Genomic DNA, 22,164 nt, shown 5'->3' on the forward strand with positions numbered 1-22,164 from the left:
GTTCAACTCAGGATTCGAGTTTTGAGGATGTGTCAGAGACTTTCTTACCTTCGTTGTTTGAACAAGATTCTGGGAGTAAGTCTGACTATGAAGATTTATCTCTGTCTCGGAAGGAGATGATAGCAGAGCAGAATAGAGATCCTGAGATTATAAAATTAAGGGAACAAGCTTTACTAGGTAGTGAAATTGAGAAGGTGTCAGTAGGATATTACTTGGAAAAGGGAGTGTTGATGAGGAAGTGGAGGTCGCCTACAATTCCTGCAAGTGAGGAATGGAATGTTGTTTACCAGGTAGTTGTTCCTAAAGTTTATCGGAATGAGATTTTGACTTTAGCTCATAGTGTGCCTTTAGGTGGACATCAAGGGGTAAGGAAAACTGTGGACAAGCTTTTAAAACATTTTTACTGGCCTGGTCTAAGAAAAGATGTGGCGATGTTTTGTAAAATGTGCCATACTTGTCAAATTGTGGGTAAACCAAATCAGGTTATACCAGTAGCTCCATTACAACCTGTTCCAGCATTTGGTGAACCGTTTTCTAAAGTTATTGTAGATTGTGTTGGTCCATTACCAAAGACAAAAACTGGTTATCAGTATTTGTTGACTATCATGTGTACTTCATCTAGGTTTCCAGAGGCAGTACCACTTAGGAATATAAAAGCTAAAACTGTGACAAAGGCTCTTATAAAATTCTTTACTTATTTTGGATTGCCTAAGGAAATACAAACTGATCAAGGCAGTAATTTTATGTCTGGATTGTTTCAACAGATAGTTTATAAATTGGGAGCTAAGCAAATCACTTCGTCTGCATACCATCCAGAATCGCAAGGTGCCTTGGAGAGGTTTCATTCTACCCTCAAGAATATGATTAGGACATATTGTGTGGAAAATGAAAGTGACTGGGATGAGAGTATAAACTTACTTTTATTTGCAGTAAGGGAATCGGTACAGGAATCTTTAGGTTTTAGTCCATTTGAACTTGTGTTTGGGCATAGAGTTAGAGGACCTTTAGCTTTATTGAAAGAACAGTGGATTAGTAAGGAGGTACACACTAATTTGTTGGACTATGTTTTGAAATTTAAGGACAGGTTACATAAAGCTTGTAGCTTAGCCAAGGAAAATTTAAAGTTGGCTCAGGAGAAAATGAAAACTTGGTATGATAAAGAAGCTAGGATGAGGATGTTTAAGCCTGGAGATAAGGTGTTGGTTCTTTTCCCAGTGCAGACAAATCCTTTACAAGCTAGATTTCATGGTCCTTATGAAATTGTGTCTAGAATCAATGATATGGATTACGTAATAAAAACTCCAGATCGTAGAAGGTCAACACAACTTTGCCACATAAATATGATTAAACCATATTTTGGGAAACAATCTGATACTGTGACTGTTGTGGTTAGTGAGAATGAGTTTGATGTAACTAGGAAGATGATAGATGATTCATCGGACATTCATTCTAAATCCAACATTGTTTCTGTTAGGTTACCTAATTCGACCATTCTGGAAAATATGGATGCGAAATTAGCACATTTACAGCTAGAGCAGAAACAACAGATGAAGGAATTAATTTTCAAATATAAGGATCTGTTTCCAGATGTTCCGAGAAGGACTACTATAGCTTCACATGATGTAGATGTTGGAGATGCCAAACCTATTAAACAACATCCATATAGGATGAACATGGAAAAATGTGAACTTGCTGAGAAAGAAATTGAATACATGTTAGAGAATGATATTATTAGACATTCTAACTCGAATTGGAGTTTGCCATGTGTTATGGTGCCAAAACCTGATGGTAGAATTAGGTTTTGTACGGACTATAGGAAGGTGAATGCTGTAACGAAAGCAGATGCATATCCAATTCCTAGAGTAGATGATTGTGTAGATAAAGTTGGAAAAGCAAAGTTCCTTACAAAGATTGATTTATTGAAAGGGTATTGGTGTGTTCCATTAACGGACAGAGGTAGAGAGATTTCTGCATTTGTAACTCCATCTGGGTTATATGAGTATAATGTTCTTCCATTTGGGATGAAGAATGCCCCAGGTACTTTCCAGAGGATGATTAACTCTGTGATTCAGGGATTGAAAGATACTGATGCTTATATTGATGATTTAGTGACAGGAAATGATACTTGGGAAGCACACATAATTGCGGTGGAGAAATTGTTTGAAAGGCTTTCAAAAGCTAACTTAACTATTAATTTAGCTAAGAGTGAATTTGGACATGCTACTGTGACTTACCTTGGTTATGTTGTGGGTCAAGGTAAGGTAGCTCCTGTTCAGGCAAAAGTTCGGGCAATTTTAGAGATTCCCACTCCGACGGGAAAAAAAACTCTTAGAAGATTTTTGGGAATGGTAGGATATTATCGGAAATTTTGTAAGAATTTTGCTAATGTTGCCCTTCCATTAACTAACCTTCTGCAGAAGAATGTGAAGTTTGTGTGGACAGTGCCTTGTCAAGAAGCATTTGAAAAATTGAAAACAATGATATGTCAACAACCTGTGCTTAAGGCACCTGATTTTGGAAAACCTTTTTCATTAGCTGTAGATGCTAGTGATGAAGCTGCGGGAGCAGTATTGATGCAAAGGAATGAGGGTGATGAGATTGATCATCCAGTAGCTTACTTTTCTAAGAAATTCAATAAGCATCAAAGAAACTATTCAACAATAGAGAAAGAATTGTTATCTCTTGTTTTAGCTTTGGAATATTTTGAGGTATATGTTGGTACAACTCAAAAACCACTTATTGTTTACACTGATCATAATCCGTTAGTTTTTCTGAGTAAGATGAAAAACAAAAACAGAAGATTATTAAATTGGAGTTTGATGTTACAAGAGTACAATATTGTGATAACTCATATTAAAGGTAAAGATAATGTGGTTGCTGATTGTCTATCTCGATGGTGAATGTACAATGTAATTTTTTTTTTGGAGTGGTTATTTTTTTCTGATTGTAACACTCCTACTGTATTGCATATTGTGTATGTTATATAATTTATACATTTGTTTTTCTTGTAAGTAATTGTTAAAATTTTTGTTCTTGTCAGACCAAAAATGTTTTTTTTGGAGGGAGGTGTTACGTACCCGTGACACGTGACAGTGGTACCCTTGTCACGTGACTGGGGTTGAAGTTATACTGGACTTGAGGTAATGGTCTTGTGATGGTGGAGTGACGTCATTTTCCCGCCAGTAGAGGTCATGTGACAGGTTTTTTTTTACAGGTTATAAAAGGAAGACCCACCCTGTGGGGTGGGGCAGTTCGTGGCTGGATTTGCCAAGTTGACTTCATGCCATTGCGTGATTTAATGTGATGACGCAGTTTAGTTAAAAGATGAAGTTTTATCTAATGCCTAAAGTTTAAAAGGTCATTGCCAGCAGTTTCTTACAATACTGCTAGTGGAGAGTGAATATCAGAGTTCGGAAGTTAAAGATCGAGGAGAATCGATTTTCGATGGTGGAATGGTTTCGACCTCATGTGATCCTCATTCGGAAGGATTTCATTGACTGTTCTCGTGTTAATCTGCCAACACAGATGCCTTGTGCAGGAAGGCACAGAGTCGAATGTACTTCCTAAGAAGGTTGGCGTCATTCAATGTCTGTAGTGAGATGCTGAAGATGTTCCATAGGTCAGTTGTGGAGAGCGCCCTCTTCTTTGTGGTGGCGTGTTGGGGAGGAAGCATTAAGAAGAGGGACGCCTCACGTCTTAATAAGCTGGTAAGGAAGGCGGGCTCTGTCGTGGGCAAAGTACTGGAGAGTTTAACATCGGTAGCTGAGCGAAGGGCGCTGAGTAGGCTACGGTCAATTATGGATAACTCTGAACATCCTCTACATAGCACCATCCAGAGACAGAGAAGCAGTTTCAGCGACAGGTTACTATCGATGCAATGCTCCTCAGACAGGATGAAGAGGTCAATACTCCCCAATACCATTAGGCTTTACAATTCTACCGCCAGGACTTAAGAACTTTTTAAAGCTATTATTAATGCTTTTTGAGATGGTGATTTAGATGCATATCATATTTTTTTTACTGAGTTAAGTATTGTATGTAATTAGTTTTTATTAGTAATTAGTATGTAATTTTGCTACAACAAGTGTATGGGACATTGGAAAAAAGTTGAATTTCCCCATGGGGATGAATAAAGTATCTATCTATCTATCTCTGCGGGAAGCAGGAGATTGAGGACAGAGTGTGGAAGAAGAGGTTAGTGCCTTTAAACCGTTACGTTTCATAAAAATTCGACGTGGGAAGAGTTCGACGCCGGGGATCGAAGGACAACGACGTGGAAGAGAATTTAAATCACCTTAAAAAGTCTCTCCTTTTAAATGGACTGTGAGCTTTTGAATTTTCGGCATACCGCTTTAAAGAACTGTTTTTTTCCAATACCGCTTTAAGAACTGTGAAGTTGCCGCACAGCAGCTGTTTTCCGGTTACGTTAGGGTTTGTTTACTTTTGGGGGGGTTTGTTTTCAGTGTTTAATAAACGTGTTATTTGTTATAAAAAACCCTTGCATAACTCATATATATTTATTGTTGCCTGAATACGTAACAAATTATTCTCTTGCTTTTTTTATTATTTACTAATATGTTTTACATTGTCGAATATTCTGCGCTAAGGTATTTTCAGCTGCCTTTTCTTTAAAGTGCCCCAATTGGTCAGTTCCACTTGAGAAATTTACTTGCTTGTGTTCTATCTCCTCGGCAAGAAATTTCTTCACCTGTGTGGGTGGTGTACTAACTTTTAACATTTATTTTTCTCTGGGCTGATTTGAGTAAGACACCAATCCCATTTGCATTCAAAAACATCAAATGAAGACCACAGCAACTTTACTGAAAAATAACATACCTCAGTAAGAGACTAGTGTCTGTGTCTCCAGCCATTTTCTGGTATGCAACCCCACTGCCCAATTTCTCAAGTAACATGTTTTCCATTCAGCTGTTAAAAGGACATTGAATAAATCGGCTCCCTCTTGCTTTCTGTCTGTGGACACCATGCGTGAGAAGCCTTTTGATTTTGGATTGTTTTAACATAAGATTTGAGATGCATTCAAGTTTACATAATCTAAAAATTGTTTTCTGAAGAAGATCAGTATGTTTCCATTTATTCCTTGTAGACTTTTGTTTTAATTCATACCATTTCCATGGACTTCCTACTTCTGCTATCATGAGACTTTAGATATTTTCCCCCTACAGTGGAATTTAAAACCACATTGTGTTGCAAGGCCTTTTATTAATTATGGTGTAAAAGTGACAGACAATTCCACTTATTTGATAGAGAGAATCCTAATATTTTCTTTAGCAGTAATTACTGACCAGAACTGATACTTTTATGTCTGGAAAAAAATGGTTCACTTAGCCCAGGATGTCATTTCCAATTAAACAGGAGATTTGGCTCAGGTCTGGAGGCTGGTGAATTGTTCTGTAAGAAGCAGAAAGAGGATTCACTTGCTAATCCATTGGTAATGGAAGTAAACTGAAAAGTAGTTACTTTATAGCAGCCCGAGACAATAATAGTTTATTCCAGCATCTGCATAGATGATATCCAGATATAGAGTAGGCTGAATGATTAACAATCACAACTAGTACAGTATCATTACAATGCAAGCATAATTACCTCTGACCTGTATCACCCAATGTAGGGTGAAATGACATAAACATGAAAGTTTTTTTAAACTGCAAAACTCAGTGCTATTTATATTTTGAAAGAATGAGACCACACATTTAAAATTAAAAGTCTTTTGCCAGGGAAGTTATTTGACAGTAACTATGATTTGTCTCACTGGTAAAAGATAAGAAATCCCAGTATGGACCGACCCAATTTTCTTTTCCTCCTGCTTTTCATGGTCAGTCAATATCTGTTGGTTCAGTCTTGATGCCATACCTGACAAGAACTCAAACAGATCATATTCTGTTGGAGGTAAAGAAATGGACATGGAGATAGATGAAATTCTTGAAATTCTCTCTTGAAATTCTAAACATTCTGAAGAGGAAATTCAGGCACACATCCTCACTCTTGTGGAGTGAGGAAGAAGAGGAAGAAAGATCCTAAGGGGAGTAAGTGGTGGCCATGGCTGACGAGGGAAGTAAAGGGCAGTATAAAAATAAAAGAGAAGTGTAACATAGCAAAGATGAGCGGGAAACTGGAGGACTGGGAAGGTTTTAAAGAGCAACAGAAGATAACAAAAAAGGCAATACGCCTAGAAAAAATGAGGTACGAAGGTAAACTAGCCAAAAATATAAAGGAGGATAGTAAAAGCTTCTTTAGGTATGTGAATAGCAAAAAAATAGTTAAGACCAAAATTGGGCCATTGAAGACAGAAACGGGTGAATTTATTATGGGGAGCAAGGAAATGGCAGATGAGTTGAACAGGTACTTTGGATCTGTCTTCACTAGGGAAGACACAAACAATCTCCCAGGTGTAATAGTGGCCAAAGGAACTAGGGTAAAGGATGAACTGAAGGAAATTTATATTAGGCAAGAAACGGTGTTGGATAGACTGTTTAGTCTGAAGGCTGATAAGTCCCCGGGACCTGATGGTCTGCATCCCAGGGTACTTAAAGGGGTGGCTCTAGAAATCGTGGACGCATTGGTAATCATTTTCCAATGTTCTATAGATTCAGGAACAGTTCCTGCTGATTGGAGGGTGGCTAATGTTGTCCCACTTTTCAAGAAAGGAGGGAGAGAAAACAGGGAATTATAGACCGGCTAGCCTGATGTCAGTGGTGGGAAAGATGCTGAAGTCAATTATAAAAGAGGGAATTACAACACATTTGGATAGCAGTAGAAGGATCAGTCCAAGTCAGCATGGATTTATGAAGGGAAAACCATGCTTAACTAATCTTCTGGAGTTTTTTGAGGATGTAACTATGAAAATGGACAAGGGAGAGCCAGTGGATGTAGTGTACCTGGACTTGCAGAATGCTTTTGATAAAGTCCCACATAGGAGATTAGTAGGCAAAATTAGAGCACATGGTATTGGGGGAAGAGTACTGACATGGATTGAAAATTGGCTGGTGGACAGGAAACAAAGAGTAGTGATTAACGGGTCCCTTTCGGAATGGTAGGCTGTAACCAGTGGGGTACCGCAAGGTTCGGTGCTGGGACCGCAGCTGTTTACAATATACATTAATGATTTAGATGAAGGGATTAAAAGTAACATTAGCAAATTTGCTGATGACACAAAGCTGGGTGGCAGTGTGAAATGTCAGGAGGATGTTATGAGAATACAGGGTTACTTGGACAGGTTGGGTGAGTGGGCAAATGTATGGCAGATGCAGTTTAATGTGGATAAATGTGAGGTTATCCACTTTGGTGGCAAGAACAGGACGGCAGATTGCTATCTAAATGGAGTCAAGTTAGGAAAAGGGGAAGTACAACGAGATCTAGGTGTTCTTGTACATCAGTCAATGAAAGCAAGCATGCAGGTATAGCAGGCAGTGAAGAAAGCTAATGGCATGCTGGCCTTTATAACAAGAGGAATTGAGTATAGGAGTAAAGAGGTCCTTCTGCAGCTGTACAGGGCCCTGGTGAGACCACACCTGGAGAACTGTGTGCAGTTTTGGTCTCCAAATTTGAGGAAGGACATTCTTGCTATTGAGGGAGTGCAGCGTTGGTTCACAAGGTTAATTCCCGGAATGGCGGGACTGTCATATGTTGAAAGATTGGAGTGACTGGGCTTGTATACACTGGAATTTAGAAGGATGAGAGGGGATCTGATTGAAACATATAAAATTATTAAGGGATTGGACACACTGGAGGCAGGAAGCGTGTTCCCACTGACGGGTGAGTCCAGAACTAGGGGCCACAGTTTAAGAATAAGGGGTAGACCACTAGGAACAGAGATGCAGAAAAACTTTTTCACCCAGAGAGTGGTGGATATGTGGAACGCTCTGCCCCAGAAGGCAGTGGAGGCCAAGTCTCTGGATGCATTCAAGAGAGAGTTAGATAGAGCTCTTATAGTTAGCGGGGTCAAGGGATATGGGGAGAGGGCAGGAACAGGGTACTGATTGTGTATGATCAGCCATGATCACAGTGAATGGCGGTGCTGGCTAGAAGGGCCGAATGGCCTACTCCTGCACCTACTGTCTATTGTCTATTGTCATCTACTTTGATGGAAAGGAGGGCAGTCCAGGTGACATTAGAAATCAAATGTCCACTCAATGTCCACTCAATTCAACTACACTTTTATTTTGTTATTGATCACATTATCTGCAGCATGTCATAGCGCTTTTTACAATGGTTAGCTTCATGGGGGTTGATCAACATACACAATTGACAGTATGGGGTTGTTGCATGAAAATCATTAATTCTAGTTTTGTGTCTCATACTCAGTCTTAATCTACAGTTATGCAATACAGAAAAGTTAATTTCACCCTAACTGACAAAAGCACATGAAGATCCAGCTGGAGATACTGGATACAATGACACTTTTGGAAACAACATACTCAGGTTAGTCAATGGAAATCAGATTGCCTTCCGCTGACGTATTTCAGAAGTAAAAAGTACCAGGCCTCTTATGATCATCAAATACACCCTCTTGTGGAGATGTATGCTTGGAATTCAGACTTTGATCTTTTTCAGTTCAGTTGGGCAATGGTAATGCCATGAAACTCATTGTTGTTCCAGGGTACTGTCATACAGAGTTGGACAGAGGTCAGTATAACTGACCTTCGTTCTGCAGCAGTTGATGTTCACTCATTTTCTTTCAGTTTTCAATTGCTGGCAAACAATACAAGAATGACTGTCCAGTTTATGGGCTGTCTTCAGTATGAATTCAAATTATCAATATATGTGGGTTCAATAATTGCATCTTGAAGGAAATCCACTTTCTCTCCAGGCTTTTTTTTCTCTTTCTCTGAAAAATCCATGAAAGTTATATCATTTTCATGTTTTTGAAAACTTGCCAAAAATGTGTGACTATCAGATGAGCAAAACACAAGTAAGTAATTCCATCTATAGGACACCTACAGTTCAGGCCATGCTGTCTTCTCACTGCTGTCATCAGGAAGCAGATACAGGAGCCTTAGGACCCACACCACCAGGAACAGTTATTACCCCTCAACCATCCGGCTCCTGAACCAGAGTGGATAACTTTACTCACCCCAAATTGAACTGATTCCTCAACCAATGGACTCGCTTTCAATGTCTTTACAACTCATGTTCACAATATTATTTATTTATTTATTTATTGTTATAATTATTTATTTTTTGTATTTGCACAATTCATTGTCTTTTGCACATTGGCTGTTTGTCCATTATTATGTGTTGTTTGATTATGTAGTGCTTCTTTGTATTTACTGTGAATGCCCACAAGAAAATGAATCTCCAGGTAGTATATGGTGAGGTATATGTACTTTGATAATAAATTTATTTTGAATTTTGATCATCACACCTTGCTGTCACTTTCTTCCATTTGTTAATTAGCTTTCTCCTTGAATACATCTCCTTTGTTTAGTTCAATCTCTCCTTCATATTGATTCAAGTAAAATTCCCCATTAGATATGAAGTTACATTTGCTAATTACAAATTAACTACTTTCTAGCATACAAGTTGATTTATTATAATTTTAAGAGATATTTGGTATTGCTTTTGACTTTTTCTCACTACTGATCAGCCTAGGACCACCCCCATCTATGAGAGAGTGCAGAGGAGCAATACAAGAACTACAATTTTTTTATCTGTGAAGGGTAGTTTGGAGTTCTTTTCTTTGGATGTGAGAAGGCTGAGAGGAGAGTCTTTATTGAGGTGTACAGAACTATTTAGGGAGGGATGGTGGTGGTTGGGTCTTGATGGAATGATAAGGAAGAACTCGTTTCTCTGTTCTGCTGTTGTAAAAGCTACAGGTTGTAGAGATGCTGTCATTAACACAAATACTAGAAGTAAGGTGAGGAAAATAATTTTCACACGGGATGATTTATAATTCACTGGCAAAGGGGATGATGAAGACAATGCCTAGAGCGACAGTATACAGCATGATACCGTGCTGGAATTTCACCAGGCAGCTCCTTCGCTGTTGTCTGTTGAGCTGATTGGTCTTTGTCATTGTAAATTTTCTATGATTTATTTTTATATTGATTCTGAAAATTCACCAGTATATGAGCTAATACCTTTACATTTTATTGCTGTACAATACAACTTATCCAAAAGGTAGAAATAGATGTTTGAAGCTGCTAAGTTCACCGGTGAATTAACGGTTGCAGGAAAAATATAAAGGAATTAATTCCCCAATGTAACAGAAAACAAATAGAAACTGAAATAGACAACCTTGATTTGAAAAAGAATGTTTTCCATGTTTCAGTGAAATCTCTGACGATATGCCAAACAGAATAGACGGGCAATGCAATGAATGTGATGAATCTGGAATTTACAAAGATTTTCAGGAGGTTTGATTCATAATTAGGATCCAAATATTTAGAATCAGGGGACAAGTAGTAGGAACATGGAGTACGCAATTTTCAAAACAGAAAGCTAAAAATGGGAGTTGAGAGTGGCTCTTCAGACTGGAAATAGATTTGTAATAGTGTTCCACAAGGATAGTCACTGTTCACCTTGTATACAAACAATTTCAATAGGGAAATTAGAAGTTTTCAAAATGTGTACATGGTACATTAATAGCAAGGTCACAAAAGCATAATCAATAATATATTAGCAGAATGCGCTTTCAATTGGAAAAATTAATTGTACTTACTGCTTTGTTTATCATGGGCACTGCTTTATTTTTTGGTAGATACATCCGATTAAAAGACAAACTAACAGCAATATTGCTGCAAATATATAATGGAGGTGCTCACCTAAAGTAGATCAGAGTGAGAGAGAGAATAATATTTGTAATGTATTAAAACAATGATATGATATGATAACAATCTAGTTTAATAGACATTAATTATTGTTCATGTGGTACTTCTGAAACATATGTAGTTTGTTGTTACTTGGATAATTTACTTCCCTGGTGAATATACTGTACACTGGCAGACAGAATATATAAAATCCATTTCAAAGTGTGTAAGGAATAAGAACATAAGACCATAAGACATAGGAACAGAATTAGGTTATTCACCCCATCGAGTCAGCTCTGCCATTCCATCATGGCTGATCCAGGAACCTACTCAACCCCATACACCAGCTTTCTTGTAATAACTTTTGATGCCCTGACCAATCAGAAAACTATTAATTTGTGTTTTAAATATACCATGGTCTTGGCCTCCACAGCTGTCTGTGGCAGAGCATTCCACAGATTCATTACTCTCTGGTTAAAAGAAAATCTCCTTACCTCTGTTCTTAAAGGTCACCCTCAATTTTGAGCTGTGCCCTCTAGTTCTGAATCTCCCACCATTAGAAACATCCTCTCCACATCCACCCTATCTAGGTTAGGTTTCAATGAGATCCCCCGCTTTCTTCTAAACTTCGGTGAGTACAGGCCCAAAGCTACCAAACACTCCCCATATGTTAACACCTTCATTCCTGGAATCATCCTCATGAACTTTCTCTAGACGCTCTCCAAGGTATGGGGCCCAAAACTGTTGACAATACTCCCTATGTGGCCTGACTAGATTCCCCTTGAAATGAATGCTTTCTTTACCACAGACTCAACCTGTAAATTAACCTTCTGGGAGTCTTGCACAAGGATTCCTAAGTCCCTTTGCACTTCTGATGTTTGAATTTTCTTCCCATTTAGCTATTAGTCTGCATTTTTGTTCCTTTTACCAAAATGCTTTATCATACATTTCTCAACACTGCAATTGCATAGGCCACTTTTTGTGCTTTCTTCCAATTTGTCTAAGTCTTTCTGCAATCACATTGCTTCCTCAGCACTACATACCCCTTCACCTATCATCTGCAAACATTGCCACAAACCATGAAATTCATTATCTATATCATTGACAAACCATGTGAAAAGTAATGGTTCCAAATCCGGCCTGAAGAACACCACTGGCAGCCAATCAGAAAAGGCCCCCTTATTCCCACTTGCTGTCTCCTGTCAGTCATTCCTCTCTCCATGCCAGTAACTTTTCTGTAACACCATAGGATTTTATCTTCTTTTATCATGTGTGGCACCTTATCAAATGCCTTTTTAAAATCCACGTAAATGACATCTACTGTCTACCCTTTGTCCACCCTTCTTGTTACTTCCCCTATGAACTCTAACAGATTTGATAGCGAAGATTTCCCTTTACAGTAACTATGCTGACTTTGACTTACTTTATCATTGTTCTCCAAGTACCCTAAATCCTCATCCTTAAAAATAGACTCCAACACTTTTCCAACCACTGAGGTTAGGCTAACTGGCCTATAATTTCCTTTATTTTGCCTTCATCCCATTTTAAAGAGCAGTGAGACATTTGCAATCTTCCAGTCCTCCAGAACCATGCCAGAATCAACTGATTCTTGAAAGATCATAATCAATTCTTCTGCCATCTCTTCAGCAACCTCTTCTGGAGCTCTAGGATCTAGTCCAATGGTCCAGGTGAATTATCCACCTTAAAACCTTCAGTTTGCCTTGCACCTTTTCTTTTGTACTGGCAATGGCACTCACGCCCTCTCCCTGACACTCATGGACCTCTGGCACATTGCTAGTGCCTTCCACAGTGAAGACTGATGGAATGTTCATCTACCATTTCCTTCACCCCATTATGACCTCACCAGCATCATTTTTCAGTGGCCCAATATCAACTCTCACCTCCCTTTTACTCTTTATATAACTGAAAACACTTTTGGTAACCTGCGTTATATTATTGGCTAGTTTGCCCTCATATTTCATTTTTTTCTATTCTTATGGCTTTTTAAATTGTCTTTTGCTGGATTTTAAAAACTTGTGAATCATCCAACTTTTACTACCTTATGTGCCCTTTCCATGGCTTTTATGCAGTCCTTAACTTCCCTGGTCATCTATAGTTGCGTACCGCTACTATTTGAGAAGAAATTCTACTGTGGGACATATCTATCCTGCGCCTAATGAATTATTCCCAGAGACATCAGCCACTTCTGCTCTACCATCATCCCCGCCAATATCCCTTTCCAAGCTCCTCTCTCATGCCTCTGTAATTCCCTTTATTCCATTGCGATACTGCTACATGTGAGTTAGGCTTCTTCCTCTCAAACTACAGTACAAATTCAATCATATTATGATCACTTCCTCCTAAGAATTCCTTTACCTTAAACTCCCGAATAAAACCTGGATTATTACACAACAGCCAATCCACAATGGCCTTTCCCTGAGTAGGGTAAGCACAAACTGCTCTGAAAAGCCATCCCCAATGCACTAAACAAATTCCCTCCCTTGCAATCCGACACCAACCTGATTTTTCCCAATCCCCTAATGAAGTCCCCTGTTACAATTGTGACATTACCTTTTTTAACATGCCCTTTCCAGCTCCCGCTGCAATCTCAATCCCACATCTTGGCTACTATTTGGAGGCCTATATATGATTCTGATAATAGTGTTTTTACCCTTGCAGTTTCTTAACTCCGCCCAGAAAGATTTGACATTTTCTGACCCTGTGTTTCCTCTTTCTAAGGATGTAATTCCTGCCTGTTCTATTAATACAAAGTATGTTCTTTGATATTAAGCTCCCAACTATGACCTTTGGTCAGCCACGACTCAGTGATGCCTGCAACATCATACCGAGCAATCTCTAATTGGGCCAGAAGTTCATTCACCTTATTCCGAATGCTGCATACATTTAAATACAACACCTTCAGTCCTGCATTCTTTGCCCTTTAGTTTTTGGCCTCTGTGGTACAATCAATCTCTTTGTTCTGACTGCATTTTACACAATCATTGGCTTATCCTTCCTTACATTCATATTACACCATTCGTCTACTTGTAAACCTGCAGGCTGATCTTCAGCTCTGCCACATGGTTCCCATCCCTGTACCATATTAGTTTAAACCATTCCCAACAGCTTTAGCAAACCTGCCCACCAAGGATATTGGTCCCTCTTGGATTCAAGTGCAACCCATCCCTTTTGTACAGGTGACATGTGCCCCAGAAGAGGTCCTAATGATCCAGAAATCTGAATCCCTGCCTGCTGCTCCGATTCTTCAGCCATGAATTTACCTGCCATCTCATTCTATTGCTATCCTCACAGTCATGTACCCAGAGTAAGAGCTCTAACCTACAAGTACTCTCCTGTGTCACTATTAATATTCAACTGAGATAGATGGGCAACACTGTGTTTCTGAGCTTGCTCATCATTTTACAGTATACAGATCTGTCTCTTTATATTTTCAAGGTTTAGATATGACATCAATGATAACATTCTTAGAATGAAATGTTAATCATTGAAGAAAGTTTCTGGGAACCTTTCATGTTTGATAAGCTTGGAATGAAAAGCCCACATTTTTGAACTCAAAAATATAAAGGATAAGAACATATCTGAATTGTGAAATTTGAACATTAATGGAGAAAGACTTTATAATATACACAGTAAGATCACACTGTATCATTGTTCACAGTAGTGTTTGTCAATGTAGTCATTGATTACAAATCTGTATTTGTATTAACAGCTAATACACATAACAGAACCAGTAGCAATGGCTTACATGTCTTCCTATAATCTAGATTTAGGTTGTTTTAATCAGAAAATGGTGAGTCTATGAAGTGGACTATGGGTAGGCTTCAGAAGTTCAAAATTGCTGTAAATATTTAATTAATGCATTTCAATATTCAATCCTATATAAATCTGTTTAGAATCTCTGTCAACAAACACTGGTATGCAATTGTTTTAAGCAGCCTTTGAAGACTAGTATCATTATTTAGGAAAAACCAAAGGCTTCCAGATCAAAAAATATTAACTGAAAGTTATGAACAAGGTTGCATGAAGATTGACTCCAAATTACAAAGCATATGACAAGCAAACGAAAGTTCCAGGAAGTCTAATAATTTAATAATCCAAACCAACTAAGTGTGCATAATAGAATTAGGGAAAGACGTTTGTCTTTGTCAAGACTCCCAAGTTATAACAGTTGGAAGCTTCACAGAAATGAATGGAAGATGGATCAAATGTCAGTACCACTGTAACATGTACAGTATGTGTGAACATATTGATTGACGGTATCCTGGCTTGTCAGTAAAAAATTGTCAATATATCAAAATAAAAATGGAAACTACAGAAATGCCCAACAGGTCAAGAGCATCTGTGGAAAGAGAAGCAGAGCTTAAGTTTTAGGTTCATGACCTCTCTTCAAAACTGAGCCAGTCCTCCTTGGATGATGAGAGGTGGAGAGAGTCAGCACTTTTAAATTCCTCAGCTTAATCATGTCAGAGGATCTGTCCTGGGTCCAGCATGTTACAAAGAAGGCACAGCAGCACCTCGATTTTCTGAGATATTTGTGTGGATTCTAAAAGTGGCAAATTTCTATAAGTGTGCTGTGGAGAGTATACTGACTGGTTGCATCTTGGACTTTATAGTAAAGTCTGGAAACACCAATGCCCTTGAATGGAAAAAAAATTGCAAAAGGTAGTGGAAACAGCCCAGTATATCATGGGTAAAGCCCTTATGATCATTCAGCATGTTTACAAGGAGCACCCTCACAGGAAAGCAGCATCCATCATCCAGGACCCCCCAAATGTCCAGCCCATGCTCGCTTCTTGCTGTTGCCATTGGGAAGGAGGTACAGGAGCTTCAAGTATGACACCTCCAGGTTCAGGAACAGTTATTACACCTCATGCATCAGACTCTGGAACCAGAGGGGATAACTTCACTCACCCCAACAGTGAACTGATTCCACAAGCAATGGACTCACTTTTAAGGACTCTATAACTCATGTTCTCAATACTTACTGCTTATTTATTTATTATTGTAATTGTTGCAATTTCTCACCTCCAGCTGGTAAAACCTGACATAAGCACACTCATTTCTCAATTTCTAGAAACTTTTGGACTACTTAAGTGCTGTTAATTATTGTGGATTTCGGAAGATTTACATCTCCAGACATCACCAATGTTGCTGCCTTGGACTAATTGTTTAATGCTACAGTACAGTGACTTTGGGATGATATCAGCTGGAGATATTACTTTTGGGACAATATATACCTTGTTCATGTTCCACAGTCTTTTCAATTTCCTCTTTTAATTCAGTGTATGTCTGGTAATTTTCCACATTGATTTCTGTATGCTATCCCTGTTTGGAATGGCTCTATCTATTAAGTTGTTCTTGCTAAGTTTATCCTGTAACATTATATCCAGATGGTTACTATGAATTGTCCCATCCTTAATAATAGATCAGTCATAATATAACTGTAGGACTCTGACTCTAAAACTGGATCACACATGTATTTATAGTAAGGTCTCGTATATATTGAGTTTGTATATTAAAGAAAAATTTTGGTGAATGATATTTGCTACTTGATTGTGTAAGTAATTGGAGTTAAACTGCTGTAGAATCCTGTAGTGCACAGGTGTCAAACACAAGGCCCGCGGGCCGTATCCGGCCCGGCGTACAATTATATCCGGCCCGCGAGATCATTTTAGATAGATCTATTATTTTAATTATTAATGGCCCGGCGATATGAAGCGCTGATAACACACAAACTACAGATCCCATAATGCAGCGCAACAGCTGCCGATAGGCTACCCGGGAACATTCCCGCGTCAAGCGTCTGTTGCTGTATACAACGCTATTCTGAAGTCAAAGCTAACTCCTAACAATGGCGAAGAGAAAAGTTGATTCTGAAAAAAAGAGTCTTTCAAAACCGATGAGTATATGTTTACTGACATTGCCACTAAACCCGTGTGTCTTATTTGTGGAGCTAATGTGGCTGACATAACAACACATCTCAGCGTCTTAAACCTTCAGCTCCAGGGACGTGACTGCATGATCACTGACATGTATGATGCAGTGAAGGCATTTCAAGTGAAGCTGCTCTTATGGGAGACACAAATGCACCAGTGCAACTTGCCTCATTTTCCCAGTTGCCAAGTAATGTTGAACCAGGTCGGTGCAATGATGTTCCCAAATGCGCACTTTGCTGATAAACTGAGCGCACTTCGCACTGAGTTCGCACGGCGCTTTGGTAACTTTGAAGCACAAAAAATTAATTTTGAGCTGCTTTGCAACCCATTTGCCGTCGACGTGGAAACTGCACCTGTACAGATTCAGATGGAGCTGATAGAGCTGCAGTGTAATGGGACACTAAAGGTAAAGTACGACACTGCAGGGCCCGTACAGTTTATTCGCTCCATTCCTGAAGCAATGCCTCAGCTCCGTCTACATGCGGCTCGAACCTTGTGCATGTTTGGTAGCACATATCTGTGTGAGAAGCTTTTCTCGGTGATGAAGATTAACAAAATATCACACAGGAGTCGTCTCACTGATGAACACCTGCAGTCCATCCTGAGAATCTCCACAACACAGAACCTTACACCAAACCTAAACGAACTTATTGCCAAGAAAAGATGCCAAGCATCCAGCTCTGACAAAATGGCATAAGAGCAAAGAAAACTGAGTGTTTTGATTTGTTGTTGTTTTAACTTTTGCTGAAAAGCACAAATTTTATTTATATTTTCAGAGTTTTTTTGCAGCATGCTCATATTTCTAACTTGTATAATACTGACAGGAGATATTTTTATGGAGAGCAAAATATTTAAGTTATTTAAAGTTTTAGTTTATTTTTTTTGGAATAATATTCCTGTCTGTTTTTATTCATATTTATGTACAAAAAATGTTTAGTTTTAGTGTGTTCAATAAATGTTTATCCTGTTCGGCCCACGACCTAAAGTGTGCTTTGAGTTTTGGCCCCATGTGCAATTGAGTTCGACACCTCTGCGTAGTGTGTTGGATTTTTTTCTGGCTTCTCTTTGCATTTTCTGCTTTTATTGTCTTTGGTCTGTTACTATGTTTTTTTTTCCTGATAATTAACCACCAGGTTTTGTATGGCCACAAGGAACATCTGTTTCGATACATATGACAAACAGAGTTTATTTTTTTATAAGAATTGCAGACGTTCACCACCCTTTAAGTGAAGAAATTTCTTCTCACATCCACAGCAGATTTACCAAGATGCTGCCTAGATTAAATATGGTGCCTCATGAGGAAAGGTTGAGCAAGAAAGGGTTTTTCTGTTGAAGTGAAAGATGACAAGAGGTGACCTGATAGAGGAGTATACGATAACAGGCGTAGATAGAGTGGGGAGGCAGCACCTTTTTCCCAGGACAGCATTGACTAGTATGAGAGGGCATAATTGCAAGATGATTGGAGGAAAGTATAGCGAGGATGTCAGAAGTTAATTTAGTTCTGAAGTATATGTGTAGAATGCAGTGCCAGGAATGGTCGTGGAGGCAGATACTTTAAAGACATTTATGAGACTCTTAGATAGGCACATAGAGGAATAATAAATGAAGAAGCGTGTGGGAGGGAAGAGCTAGATTGATCTTGGAGTAGGCTAAGACAAATTGACACAGCATGTCCAGTGATGTACTGTTCTATGTTCTATTTTATATCAAGAGAGAGAGGATAGTTGTGAGTACATTGGAAGAATCCAAAGCAGCAGTATGAACAAACTTTATTCTTCATACTTACGTGCAAAAATATTTTCATTGCACAACTCTGTGATAGTGAGTTCAGTACTTGCATTGCTGACTCTGTTCTTCACTATGCACCTGAATGTGTGTTGTTTCCACTCGTTCTCATGGTTCACCACCAGTTCCGGCCCATCGAAGGTTCTGATGAAGTTTTCAGACAGGGATAGAATTTCCCAGTGGAATGTAACATTTGTTCCATTGGAGACAGAGCAGCTTAGAGTAATATTTGGAGATGGACTCTTCCAAATTTGTGTTATCACTGGCTTCGAAACTGGTTCTGAAATGGAGATAGTAGAATGAAGAATTATGCAATTGTATTTTGACAAGAGATACAGCGTAGTAATAAACCCTTTCCACCCAATGACCCCACACTGCCCATAATACAGACTCCTGAATATAAATTACAATAAAATATTTTAAAAAATAGTAGGTCAAAAGAGGAACAGTGAGGTAATGTTCATGGGTTCATGGAAAGTTCAAAAATCATATGGTGGAGGGGAGGAAGGAGCTGTTTCTTAATCATTGAGTGTGGGTCCTCAGGCTCCTGTAACTTCTCCCTGATGGTAGTAATGAGAAGAGGGCATGTCCTGGATGGCGAGTTCCTGAATGATGGATGCACCTTCTTGAGACATTGCCTTTTGAAGATCCTGGATGGTGGTGTGGGCTGCGCCCATGATGCAGCTGGCTGAGTCTACAACCCTCTGCAGCCTCTGCTGATCCTGTGCATTGGAGCTTCCATTCCAGGTGGTGATGCAACCCAGTCAGAATGCTCTCCATGGTACATTTGTAGAAATTTGCTAGAGACTTTGTGACACACCCATTCTCCTAAAAGTCCTAATGAGGTAAGTCTACTGGCATGCCTGCTTCATGATTGCATCAATATGTTGGGTTCAGGATAGATCCTCTGAGATGTCAATGCCCATGAACTTGAAACTGCTCATCCTTTCCACTGCTGATCCCCTGATGTTCTCCTGACTTCCCTTTCTTGAAGTCCAGAATCAATTCCTTAGTCTTGCTAACTTTTCATGTAAAGTTGTGTTACAACACCACTCAAACAGCTGATCAATCGCACACCTGTGCCACAATGTTCTATTTTTTTTACAGCTGTGTGAACCAACCAATGCCTTGAGCAAGAAAATTTTACATGGCCTGAAAACTGTGTGGCACTTTAAATGGACTCATGTGCATGAATTTCTTGCGCAGAATACATAGAAACATTCATTTTAATTGCAAAAAAAGAGCTATCAATTACAAAATCGACCAAATCAGAGTTAGACTTCTGTGCATTTTGCTTCACTGTCGCTTTGCACTCTTTTGGAGTTTCAGTTAACGTGAAAAATTCCATATATTTTCTGGTTGCATAATTTGGTATCTGCATCCATGGGAATTATCTGATTAAGACATTGTTTTAAATAATTTAATTTACATATTTCCTATTTTTTTTCCCAACTGAACTCAACCCCAGTGTTTGTTTCTGCACAAAATGGTACATAAGACATCGCCAGTATATTGATATGTAAAAATATTGCCAATTTTTATTTTTAGGTTTTGATGCAACTATGCTATTTCAGTATCTGCAAGTTGCAAATGCTATTCTACATTAAGTTTTGTACAAGGTTTGTTCTTTAAAGCATTTAACTCTTCTGCTTTTCTTTTTGATATCTTTAGGATACTCAAAATGATAATAATTATTTTTTTGAAAAAATTAGCAAGGTAAGTTGAGAAAATTATAATTTTAATGAAATAACTACACACATGAAAACAATTTTTGAATGAAATTTTAACTGGTTCTAACAATTTTTATGATTTTTTGAAATATTACTGTTATGCCCGCAGCCCCCTCCTTTGTGAGAATCGCAAGAGCACTATTGGGTTGGGTCAGGGGACCCAGGAAATGAGAGAGAGAAATGCAGAATGCCTCGTTCCCCGGCGATGTAAAGTCATGAGACATGGCCATTGTCTCTTGGAGACAAATTTGTGGATTGCGATCCTATGCTACGTGAGAGCCCTCAGGCAAAGTGGGATGGGTGAAGGGGAGAGATTGCATCATCCCCCAACCTGATTGACATCTACAACCCTGCAAGTCAGGATAAAAGAGGGGCTGTAGGAACGGCCCCTCAGACGCACCAGAAAAAACGCTAGCGATCCCGTACTAGCAGGAAGCCATTTGAAGGAAGCCACGTGTGTTCAGTTCCATTGCCTGGGGCTGGTGGCTGGTACCACGGAAAACGGCTTTGAACTAACAATGGGGAACCAACTCCCCCGACTCACCGGATTGACATCATAAAAGACCCGGGCAAGCTTAAACCCAAAGAGCTGCAGCTTGAATGACAGTGACTTTTATTTTTCCATCGGACAATACAATATCCCCTAGACAACGATAGAGCTGTTTCTTATTGATTATTATTATTATACCCACGCTTTTAGATTGAGTATTGACGACGTATATTATCTGAATGTTCGTATTAATCTTATTTTTGTGCCCCATTATCAATAAAGACTTTTAAAAATAGTACCATCAGATTTCAACGGACCTCTCTATCTTTGCTGGTAAGTGACCCAGTTATGGGGTACGTAACAAAATTGGGGTTCTCGTCTCGAGATTTGATACCAAATTGGGGAGCCAGTGAATCGGGCTTGTAAGTCCAAACTTGGATCTGGTTACGCGAGTAGCCAGACAGGAAACCAGCAAAGATGGACGTGGATGAATTTATAGAAAACCCGACTCTGGAGGCGCTAGAGGCGGCCACCAAATCAGATTTGATAAATTTGGCGAAGGGGTTAAACCTCGCAGAGGTGAGGTTGTCAATGAAAAAGCGGGAGGTGCGAAGGGCCATAACTCAGTATTATATTGAGAAGGATGTGTTTGCAGCTGAGGTATTGGAAAATATCCCTGAAAAGGTACCAGCTAGTGGGATGGCTCAGAGTTGGAGAAATTAAGGTTGGAACATGCAATTAAGTTAAAGCAGCTGGAAGCAGCTGAGAAAGAGAAAGAAAGGGCCGACAAACAAAGGGAGCATGCGCTCCAGCTAAATGAGTTAGAGGTGAAACGGGAGCAGGACAGAGCTGAGAAGCAAAGAGAGCATGAACTTCAGTTAAAACAGCTGGAAGCAGCTGAGAAGGAGAAAGAAAGAGCTGAGAAGGAGAAGGAAAGGGCTGAGAAGGAGAGGGAGGCAGAGAGACAGAGGAAACATGACTTGGAGATGGAGAAGTTAAAGCAAGAGCAACGAGGTCAGGGGTCAGACCGAGAGGAGCGGTTTGATGTTAGTCGAGCGTTGAGGTTAGTACCCCCGTTCGAGGAGACGGATGTTGATAGTTATTTCTTGCATTTTGAAAAGGTGGCCATGAATCAGAAGTGGCCCAGAGCACAGTGGGTGGCGTTGTTACAAAGTGTGTTAAAAGGGAAGGCACAGCGGGCATATATGGCATTGTCCATGGAGGAGGAAGAGGAGAAGAGTTATGACAAAGTAAAGGCGGCCATTCTCCGGGGTTATGAGCTAGTACCTGAAGCGTATAGACAAAAGTTCAGAAATTTAACGAAAGGGTAGAATCAGACGTATACCGAGTTTGCCCATGAGAAGGGGGTGCTCTTGGACCGTTGGTGCACCGCAGAAATAGTGGACGAGGATTATGGGCGTCTCAGGGAGTTAATT

The 22,164-nt window shown here is 39.3% G+C and overlaps 1 long non-coding RNA gene across 1 annotated transcript; it reads right to left on the bottom strand.

Annotated features, from left to right (window-relative positions):
* Positions 1–8,211: 8,211 nt before the first annotated feature.
* Positions 8,212–18,643, bottom strand: LOC140723940 (uncharacterized). The gene is made up of 3 exons (XR_012098012.1): positions 18,510–18,643; positions 10,679–10,781; positions 8,212–8,845 (listed from the first exon to the last, which is right to left on the bottom strand). It is a non-coding gene; the product is annotated as an uncharacterized lncRNA (long non-coding RNA).
* Between the last annotated feature and the right edge of the window lie 3,521 nt (positions 18,644–22,164).

The sequence above is a fragment of the Hemitrygon akajei genome, chromosome 3 (assembly GCF_048418815.1).
Source record: "Hemitrygon akajei chromosome 3, sHemAka1.3, whole genome shotgun sequence".
Classification (NCBI taxonomy): Eukaryota; Metazoa; Chordata; class Chondrichthyes; order Myliobatiformes; family Dasyatidae; genus Hemitrygon; species Hemitrygon akajei.